This window comes from Triticum aestivum, chromosome 3A (genome assembly GCF_018294505.1).
Source record: "Triticum aestivum cultivar Chinese Spring chromosome 3A, IWGSC CS RefSeq v2.1, whole genome shotgun sequence".
Lineage (NCBI taxonomy): Eukaryota > Viridiplantae > Streptophyta > Magnoliopsida > Poales > Poaceae > Triticum > Triticum aestivum.
In genome coordinates this window covers 729418907-729429861 of record NC_057800.1, presented here as the reverse complement: position 1 = coordinate 729429861, position 10955 = coordinate 729418907, and the positions used below count along the sequence as shown (strand labels likewise).

At 44.1% G+C, this 10955-nt stretch overlaps 2 pseudogenes; one reads left to right on the top strand and one right to left on the bottom strand.

Moving 5' to 3' along the window:
* Positions 1–593: 593 nt before the first annotated feature.
* On the bottom strand, positions 594–3356 carry LOC123057304 (probable disease resistance protein At1g61190; annotated as a pseudogene).
* A 1472-nt stretch (positions 3357–4828) lies between these two features.
* LOC123057303 (disease resistance protein RPS2-like) lies at positions 4829–8094 on the top strand (annotated as a pseudogene).
* The last annotated feature ends 2861 nt before the right edge of the window (positions 8095–10955 follow it).

Below are 10955 nucleotides of genomic sequence, written 5' to 3'. Positions count from 1 at the left end.
CCGTCAATGTCGAAAAAAAAATATCGAGAGCTCTATCGTGAATGGTTGGGTGTTATGGACGGTAAAGAAGGTTTAATGATACTAACATGTGAATGATTTTGATCAAATCATGCGCCCAAGTAGCAGTATGTAATTTACATCGGAAAGGTGCAATAATCTAATTGCGGAAAAGCAGGTGTCATCTGTTCTTGAATCATACACTAATTTGTGGATTACTGAACAAAACTTCAGACAGATGGATAATCTTTAAAAGAAAAACCAGAGGCATTTTGATATATTGATTGTCAAGGAAAAGAACAGTGTACAACATAACATGCAGATGAACAACAGACTCCCAAAAAAGAGGATCAACCGGGCAATACCTCGAGGTGATGCCGAATTCAACCGAGTTCGTGGAAGGCCAATGCAAGGGACTCACAAAGCAGGACGCCAACTCTCCTGCTTGGCAGCTGAGATATAAGGCTACATGGTTACAATTCGAACCCGACCGACCGTTCCTTTCGGAATCGGACCCTTTTAACTTGTTGTGTTAGATCTTTCGGTTCAGCAGCGGTCATGGCTGGGATCTGTTCAGCTGGCAATTCTGCATCTTCCTATCCAACAGCAGTCTTGGCTTGGATCTGCTCAGTTGGGAGGATGGTGTCCCCTCTCCATCTATACAGAGGGTCGGCGATTATAGTGCCTATCTTCTCGTCGGTTTCACGTGGCTCCAAGCTAATAGCCCTGAGCTGACTGCGTGCGCTTCTCCATTCCCTTGGGTCTCTCTTATTCGACATGGCTCGACCAAGCGCGCATAAGGCTAGGGGTAAGCCTCCGCACTATGCAACCATCTGCTTATGATACACAACCCAAATTGCAAGTAAGTATTGTTGCCACACAACTGGTAATTACTAGAATGTAAAAAATTGAATAGATACACCTAAACAAAATACACAAGTATTTGATCAGCATACCTGCTTTGCAATATGATGAACTTGAGGATGATCGTCGATGATTCCAATCCCAATCTTGTCTTTGAAGAGGCTCCATGCATCCTCTTTTTGCAAACACTGCATCTGGATGATGTTGGCGGCATGACAACCCATGAGGGCACATGCAGCCTGACTCCTCGTCGCCAAGATAATATTTTGCCGCCTATGTGGTAATATTGGCACACCAACAGCCCACCAATTAAGGGGCTCTCTTATGTCATCCAATAATAACAAGAAGCTCTTGTGCTGAAGATACTTGAAGATATGTGTGGCTCGGGACAATTCATCTAGTGATGACATCATGGCCAAATCAAAGCCTAGATTGATGGTGATAGCATGTTGCACATTGTTCAATCTTCATGGCTGGACGGCCTCCGGCCTAAAGACATTGCGCCAAAAAATTTTGAGCTGTCAAAAAAGAGAACATGCCTGGTCAAGAAAGCTCTTGACAACAACCTTTGGATCCGCCAGATTGACACTCAGCAGGGACTAACCTTGGCCCATATTCAGGAATTTGCAACCCTTTGGGAGATGCTTGCTGATGTAACCCTCAACCAGGGAAGACAAGACACCATAACCTGGAAGTTCACGAACAGTGGCGAGTACTCCGCCTCCTCAGCTTACATGGCACAATTTGCCGGTCTCTCCTTTTGTCCAATGAATGCTACAATCTGGAAGATGTGGGCTCCACCGAAATGCAAATTTTTTGCTTGGTTGATCTTCCAAAATCGTGTTTGGACAGCTGATCGTTTACTGCGACGAGGCTGGCCAAGCTGCAATTTGTGCCCTCTCTGCATGCAAGTGCAAGAATCTGCTGCTCACCTCCTATTCCAATGTAGGTTCACCGTCCGGATTTGGACTGAAATTTGCACTTGGCTTGGCATCCTTGACTCCTCGCCAATGATTTGGCGTCATGAAGACTCAGCTAGAGATTGGTGGCTCAAGGCAGTTAATGGTGGAGGTCGCTGCAGGAAGTCCATCGCCTCCTTGATGATGCTTGTCTCGTGGGAAATTTTGAAAGAGCGCAACGCAAGAATTTTTCAAAATGTCTCCGCCCCGACCTCCATAGTTATCACTAAAATCAAAGAGGAGGCCCATCTTTGGTCTTTGGCGGGAGCCAAGCAGCTTAGTACTGTTATGTCACGAGAGTAGACCTTTTTCTTTTTGCCGCCTCGCGTCTTATGTCTAAACCTTCTTCTTAATCAATGAAAATGGCAGGTCTTTTGCCTTGTTTCAAAAAAAACACAGATCCGGTTCCAGCCCCAACAAACATAATGTGGTCGAAGCAACTGTTACCTGTGTAAGAATCACGCACGTGCCTGAGCAGAGTTGTCTTGCCCATGCCTCGCATGCCCCAAATCCCCATCAACAGGGACTGGGTGTCGTTGGCCTCAATGAAACATCGCACCTTCTCAGAGGAGTTCATTTCAGGCAACCCATCGTCTTGTGGGTGCTGCGGCTGGTCATGGAAGACGGTGCGCCGCTGCAGCTTCAACACCAGTCTCTTTGCATGGTTGCGGCGCGATGGCTTTTCCTTTTGTGGCAACAAAATATCAATGTCATCATATCTATTGATGATTGCAGGCCAACCTTCTTGGTAGAGTTCCCAGGCCTTTTCTTCATTTGGATGATATTTTCACGGTGACATTGCATCTTGTGACACAAGTCCATGTTCCATGTTGTTAACACAACTTTACGCAATTTTTTGTGTGCCAGCCCTCTCTGGAGGGAGACCACAACTCTCCCCAGTGGAAAGGGGATGCCCACAACTACCAAATCAAGACACTCCCATAGATCATCCAACAACAATAAGAAGCTTGTATCACTGAGGTGGTCACGGATGATATTTGATTGGGTAGTCTCATTGTGCATTATAGATAGTCCCATACAAGTGGCAATAGCTTCTTGCACCTGACTAACTGTACATCCAATGCCAGCATAAACAAACATAACTTCTATGGAATTGTAATCATCCTTTGAACGAGAATCACTGATGAGCTTGAGAAGGGATGATTTTCCCACACCACCCATGCCCCAAATCCCCAGCAATCCGGCAGACTCGTCACATGTGGTCTTAATGAAACCAATCACCTTCTTCATGTAGAAGTTCATTGTTCCCTGCAAATTATCTTTCGGGTGCAGTAAGCTGTCTCATTGAATGAGGAGACTATTGGCCTTGTTGAGCAGCTGCCGTGCTTTCTTGCCTAAGTAATTCAAGTCATACCCACCATACGCAACCCTAATGGCTCGCTCATTGTGTTGCAAATCGTCCACACTCTTCAGCCAATAAATGCATTATTCAGAACAAGGGAGTGTATCCAGACGACGAAGGGCGGTTTGCATCACACATAGCTTTGCGACTGCAACTGCAAGATCCCCCATCATGTAGCGATAATAGCATGTAACAACAATAATATGACCGTAAATGCCAAAAATGGAGCCAAACGTATTCGCAAGGATGTCCCATGCTACTTCTGGAATCATCCCATACATGTGGATGATAAGTTTAACAATAGAAACGAAAAAGATGCTCCATCCTATGTGGTTAATCATTTCTGTAATTCTCCCATACATGATGATGAGTATGAGAGTAAGAACGAAAAGGATGACCCACACTGCTGGCTTCATCTTCTTTAAACTGCTTGATTCTCTCCTCTAAACTCAATTAATTGAGATGTAAGGTTTTCCACAGATCCGTTCAGAACGCTCATACATGGGCATAGGCCAAAGCGCCCAACAAAGCATTCTGCAATCAAACAAGCAGATTGGCAAGCTAGGCTAGAGGAGGCGCGGGAATTTTGCAGGCAAAAAAGGATAACTAAATAGACGTATATGCAAGGAGGAAGGAGGTAATACTTACGTACATCAGGAATTCGATAGACATCCTAGATCAGTGACATTCTTGGGATGAAGATGAGATCTATGTACCCATCCAAGTTCTTGAAACTCTAATGTCTATGTGACTTGCTTATTTTCTCACAAGAGAAAAGTGATATGCTTGGTGGCTTTTGTATTATGGCTGGTTTACTTGAATGTTACCAACTGCTCTTGCTGCATGATCTGTTCTGTACAATGTATGACCAGGCTCTCGCGCCCTTTACATTTGGGTGGCCGGACGACAGCATTAAACCAGGCTGTAGATTAATGAAGCCAGCCATGCTGTAAAAAGAAAAAAAAGCTATCAAGAAAGAACAAAAAGCATGCCATGACACTGACCTATAACCGGCCGGTAATCTAAATAAAAGAGGGAGACAAGGCCCTAAATAACGTCTGTAGGAGGCATTGTTGGGTTAGGCCAGATTCGACTGGGAACAGACTGTAATCCATCTGTAATAAACCGAAATCGCTGAATATGGCCAAAATATTTCTGAAACCGAATTTTTAAAACTACGTCTGAGGCCAACTCGGTCGACAAAACCAATGTGCCGCCCAAATATATGTTGGGCCATTAAGTAGCTTAGCCTCAGCCATGAAGAAGCTGTCAAGTTGAATTGTATTTTGTGTTTGTAATTATTCTATATTTATTTGAGATGCTGACAAATAATTTTTTGTCTATCTATTGCTACAGAAGATGTAACATACATTTTCCCAGGAATAATTAATTTTGCAGCGAAAGCCACGGTTTGTCCGCCACAACCTAACCACCGGGCTAAACCCCAAAAGTTGTGCTTTTTCTAATACAGTGGTTCCAAGTCGCTACTGACAAGGAGAATGTAACAATTGGAAGTAGAAATAGATGCATAAACTCTCCTTTAAGTGCTAATAACCAGCTGCGCCATAGTCTACTGTTTGCAGGACCTTATATTTAAATTTGATGAACAGAATTTAGAGGAGAGTAAGGAGTAAGTGTGAAGAAGATGGAGCTTGACCCAGAAACATGGATCAGCATTGCTGCTATTTGTGCTTCGGTTCTCGTGGCTATCAAGTGGTGGGATCCCATAGCAGTTTATCTTGGATACTCCTTCGGCGTTCACCGCCATGTGGAGGATCTTGGAAGAAAGGTGGAGATGCTGGGCGTGATGCAAATCAACCTCCGCTGCCAGGATCCCTTCCCATCTTCTGCAGAGCGCATCAGATGGCTCCAGAGCGTGGATGATTTGCAAAACAAAGAGGGAGAGATCAAGATTAGGCTTCACAAGTACAGCCTATCTTATTTTAAGAGGTGCTACATCAGTAGGGAAGCCTATAGGGAGCTCAACAAAGCCAATGAACTCATCAGCCAAGGCGACAAATTAATGCCAGAGGTAAAGGCAAGCCCACGTCCTGTCCGCCATGTCCAGCCACAAGAGCTGCGAGCTCCATTGCCGGGGATGGAGGGCTCGTATAAGAAGGTGCTCGATTTCATTAAGGACAATAATGCAGAGTCTGCATTGCTTGGGGTTTGGGGCATGGGAGGCGTGGGCAAGACAACCCTTATCAATCTGGTAAGTGATTCTCGTTCGAAGTATCATGATGATTTCGCCGAAGTACTGTTTGTTCAAGCTGGCAAGGGATGCTCTACAATTGCTGATTTGCAAAAGGCTATCGCCACTAGTATAGCATTACCTCAGATAGGCAACCAAATTTCCCAAGCAAATATCATTCATAACCACCTCAGGGATAAGAGCTTCTTATTGTTGGTGGATGATCTATGGGAGGATCTTAATCTGGACGAACTAGGCATCCCCTCGCTTGATGTAGTACAGCCACACCGGCGTAAAGTTGTGTTCACAACTAGAAGCATGTGCGTGTGTAGCAAGATGGGATGCTGCTGCCCTGAGGATACCATCCAAATGAAGTGCTTGAGTAAACAAGACGCATGGAATCTCTTTGCTCAGAAGGTGGGAAGTGAAATCTTTGATGATAAGAAAATTCATAATCTTGCGAAAGAGGTTAGTTCCGCATTAACTCCAGCCCAAGGCAGTGATATTGATGAATTTAATTAGTGAAGCTTTTTTATACAATACTAGTTTGTTAATGATAGTGGAATCATTAATTTAGGTTGTAGAAGATTTAAATTATCAGTGGAATATACATTGTCTACATATGCATTAATGATCTTCTAGAATTTTAATCATTTATGACAACAAAAGATGATAAGAGAGGCCAACAAAGTTTTTTTAGTTGAGGCTGCCAAAGTTAGAATGTGAAAGCTGCCAAAATTATTTGTAAAAATAGAAAGATTTCCAAGGATATAAACATATTATAATTCTTAAAAGCTAATTAAATTATAAAAATTAATATATTTAAATAGTGGGTGTAACTTAAAATATTATATACGTATAAAGTAGGCCTTTTTTGTGCCGCACGATAGTGGTGTCTGCAGATACTGTTGATAGCAACATTTCTGCCTATGATTGTAGTTCAATTTTCTTTCCTTCTAATTGCATAAGTATACTTTTCTTTTGCCGTGGTTTACCACATCCACTTCGTACAACCATATCTTACTTATGTAACTAAATATTCGACAGATAGTTGAGGAGTGCAACGGCTTACCAATGGCTTTATGCACACTCGGTAAATTTATGTCGCCCAAGAAAGATCACAGGGAATGGAGAACCGCCAGAGATCTGCTGAGGAATTCAAAACTCCATGAAATCACTGATACCCATGAAGATTTATTCAAACATCTACAAGAAAGTTATAATAATCTGACAGCTGTTATGAAGAAGCGTTTTTTGTTATGTTCTTTATGGCCTGAAAATAAGAACATACCAATGAAGATACTTATAAGGTGGTGGATAGGACTTGGTTTGTTAAATGGTCCTAATGCCAGTGATGTGGGCTATACCCTCATTAATGACTTAGTGCGTGCATCCATGTTGGAAAAAGGTGACACTAGCATTGACTCCACAGAAAATTCACATGTCAAGATGCACACCATGATGCGACTGATGGCTATCTGGATTGCGAATGAACATGGATACAAGACCAAGTTGTTACAAAATTCCCCATATAGAGCACCCTTGGCCCAAGAGATGTGGCACACTGTGGAGAAGGCTTGGGTATCAGAGGAAGACACATCAAGATGGTGTCAATGGTCTTCCAACGTTTGTTTCCCAGAACTCAAGGTGTTGGTGGCTCAACATGTCTTCTCGCTTAAACTCATTCATTACTTCCAAAATATAACCTTTTTAAACTTGGAGGGGAAGGAAATAATCGATTGCCTTTTGAGGTATGCTCATTGACCGAACTGCAACATCTCAATCTTTCTGCAACAGCAATTGTTCTCTTGCCTCTAGTACTGAGAAAGCTTTCAAAACTCAAGTACTTGTACATCAGAAATAACATGGTTCTTCAAACAATACCAGAAGGGCTTATCTTGGGACTCAAAAGTCTTCGAGGGCTGGACCTTTTCCATACTGGTGCTAGTTTCCCTAACGTCCTGCAAGAATTTGTGAGCTCCACCATAGATCTGGATATGCTCGGCTATACTGTGCAAACAATAGCAGAGATAACACAACTGGGACAATTGAAAAGGGTGTGCACACAGGCACTCTGCATGGACCATTTTGAAGATGAGAAACATCCGGATATTATTAACTTGCAAATTTTATCCAAACTACAAGAGCTGCGAGAATTAGCCATTGTAGAGAGCTCTCACAGTCAGAAGTTATTGGTAGCTGAAGGTGGCCCTAATTATGATCAATGGCTACTCCCTTACATGGAAATCTTTGAACTGAACAATCTTCTAGGGCTAGAGAAAGTGACGTGGAAAAATGCAGGGATGGACATCAGAGTGGTTAGTATCTATAAATGTGATAAATTAAAAGATGTGACATGGGTTCATCACCTTGAACACCTTGAGCAGCTCACAGTTGCACACTGCAAGGAAATGGAAATATTGATTGAAACTGGAGAATCGCCACAAGGTGTCAGCATGAAGCAAACGACGTCAAAAAGTTTTCCTTGGCTGATAAAGCTTAAATTGGAAGAGCTGCCAAAGCTATCCGTGATATGCAAGCAAGCATGTGAATTTGAAGAGTTGTCTTATATTTGTGTAACTCGGTGCGATGAAATGAAGGATATCCAAAATCAAAAGTACAAGCAGAGTATGATCAAGATAGATTGCAGCGAAGATTGGTGGAATCGGAATAGCTCAGGGAGATTTATTCCCTACTTCAATCCAACATTTTCCTCCTAGCGGGCCAAGTAGAAAAAAAACATTTGTGCGTGCTTTTGGCCTCGCTTTTATCATGTTATAGCCATCTTGTAATTTCAAAAGTGCTGACAAGCTGTCAATTATGTTTCTCACGGATTGCCTCTATAAATGGAGTACTGATGATATCACTTCACCTTTGATTACATGTAGAAACGTTGCATTTAGAGACTTGTCAATAACATGGGCACATGCTTGTATGCCCATCAAAAGTGTTTCTTAGTTTGTGTTTACTACTGTCTTGCATCAGTAATTAATGTCTTGCATCAGCAAAGTAAATACATTTTTCCATTTATCTTTTCACTTGATTTGTGGAAATTCTAATTCGAACGATTTTGTGTTTGTACGCAAGGTAGAATGCAAGAGCGTGCAAGCTTCCAGGCTTGAGACTTGGTTTTGCTCGAAACAACGAATCCCCCGTGTGGCAAATTCTACTGGATGCCTATGTCATGAAACCTATATCTGAAGTTGATTATGTTACGGATAAAGGAAGCACTGCATACAAGTGTACACCAGTGCAAAAACTTGTTTCCATAAATTCTTTTTTTATCTGTCTATTTGGCCATTACATCTTGTGCAATGTGTAAAAACCCGAACCTTTATTGTAAGGAAAACCTGAATTTGTGTGAGATGCGGTATGATGTACGCTTGAGTTTTGCTGTTCCTTTCAGACCATGTTCTTAAATTCCACTTTTTGTGTCTTAGATTTTGGGTATTGCCTTCGTTGCAATGAACAGAAAATTAAAAACTGATGTCATATGTTGTATATGGTCTTGTAGTGTCGTGTACCCGGCAAAAATATAATTCAAATTTAAAACTGTTCGTAGGACTGTAGCAACAGCTTCTCAACGAATGTGACAATGCGGGTCAAGTAAGTTCAACACGCTAGCAGCTTGCTGTTAAATACAGAGAATTTGATTATAATATCACTATAGAGTAAAAGCAAGTGGACTGATGCCTACATCTCAGCCGAATGTTTTGTCTGATCGACTGGAGTTATAATTGACATGATCCATATATATATATATACCAACTTTATGAAATGCCAATGTTGCCCTTCTCTCACTGTTTTTATTGACAATGAACTGTTGGAGTTGTGTTGAATATAGTGTACAAGTTAGGTTACAGTTGAACTCTGAGTTGTATTGTGTTTAGATAGGATATGTAGTCGTGTCCAAGTAGGACACTTGTATCCTAGGCCTCTCATATATAGCGGGGCTAGACACATAATGTAACCTATGCCAACATAATAGCACCGGAACGCAGGGGAAGCCGGTGGCATGTGCCGGTGTCCAGGGCGGCCGGGTGCGGTATTGTAGCGGTGTCATGGGGAGGAGCGCCCATAGTCAGGCTCCGAAGATGTAGCCATATCGGTGAACCTCATTAACAAATCTCGGTGTCGTGCTCGTGTGATTGCTTGGTCCTCGGATGATGACGGTATGTCTCGGATTTAGTCTAACAAGTGATATCACGAGCAAGGTTCGATTTGAGACCATGGTTGTTGATCTAGAGATTGGAGCGGATTTCGTCGAATTGGTCTGGTCGAGACCTGCGACCGGAAAAGATCGATGGACGGCAGGAGTTCTGTTAAGAAGCAATCGAAAAGCAGCGGTGCGTGCAGCAGAGGGCGTGCAAGCGGCGACAGGCGCGTAGGCAAACATCTCGTCGAGAAGCTGGCGGCAGACGACACGTGTTGGCGTGCAGCAGATCGATCTAAAGCGGCGGTGGCATGTTCCGCAGGACTTGGCGAGATCGAATTCACTACCAGAAATTATCTAGTTGCCGACGGCCTCATCTATGCCGACGGCGCCCGTCGGCATAAATGGACATATGCCGACGGCCAAGGGCAGGCCGTAGGCGTAGAATAGTCGTCGGCATATGTGTATCTATGCCGACGGGGGCCATCGGCATATTACAGCCGTCGGGACAGCTCGCGGTACGCCTACGGGGACCGTCGGCATAGAAGAGGCCGTCGGCATAGAAAGGGCCCACCTACCCGATTAGCGGCGACCGTTTGACGGCGTCAAAACTACACCGACGGGGGATAACGGCGGCCGTCGGCATAACTATGCCGACGGCTAGGCCGTCGGCATAGAATTGCTAACATCACCGATCCGCGCTGTCGACACGTCATCGATCCGAGGGAGTGAGGGCCTGTGGTGTGGCAGAGATATGCCGACGGCATAGCCGTCGGCATAGTCCTAGCCCATGCTATCTGCCACGTCATCAATCCACGTGCAATGCCATGTCATCGATCCGTGGGATCGTAGCTCCGTGTGCGCAGCTATGCCGACGGCCTTGCCGTGGGCATACCTTTATTTTTTTATTTTTAGTTTACATATTTATTATTTTGTATTTTTTCACAACATAAATGTGCCTTATCTAAACAAAAAACATGCCCCGATGGTATATCGATTGCCCCCCTCACGGACGTCACTGCCGCCGTGTCACGGAGGGGGGAAACGATCGACATGGAGGGAATCTGGTTAGAGGGGGGATTCAGGGTGGCCTTCGGGGTGTAGCTATGCTACCGAAACATCGCATGGGTCCCGATGCATGTGTGAAAGTGTTCTGGCATGCGTAGACGCCCGTCTTGGGGCTCCATGGTGTGGCCCCCTCCACGGAAGGTAGAGCCGCCGTCACTTGGAGGGGGTAAGGTGCGGGTGCGGTGGAACCGGAGGGAATCTAGTGTTGGGTTGGGTCCAAACCGTGTTCGAGGATGTTGCTATGGGCTGACCTATCGCAACCAGGCGGAAGAGTCCACCGGTCAAAGCCCACCCGGCGAAAGTCAAAGGGCTAGATCTACTCGTCAACTAGGATTCGGGGTGGCCTTCGGGGTGTAGCTA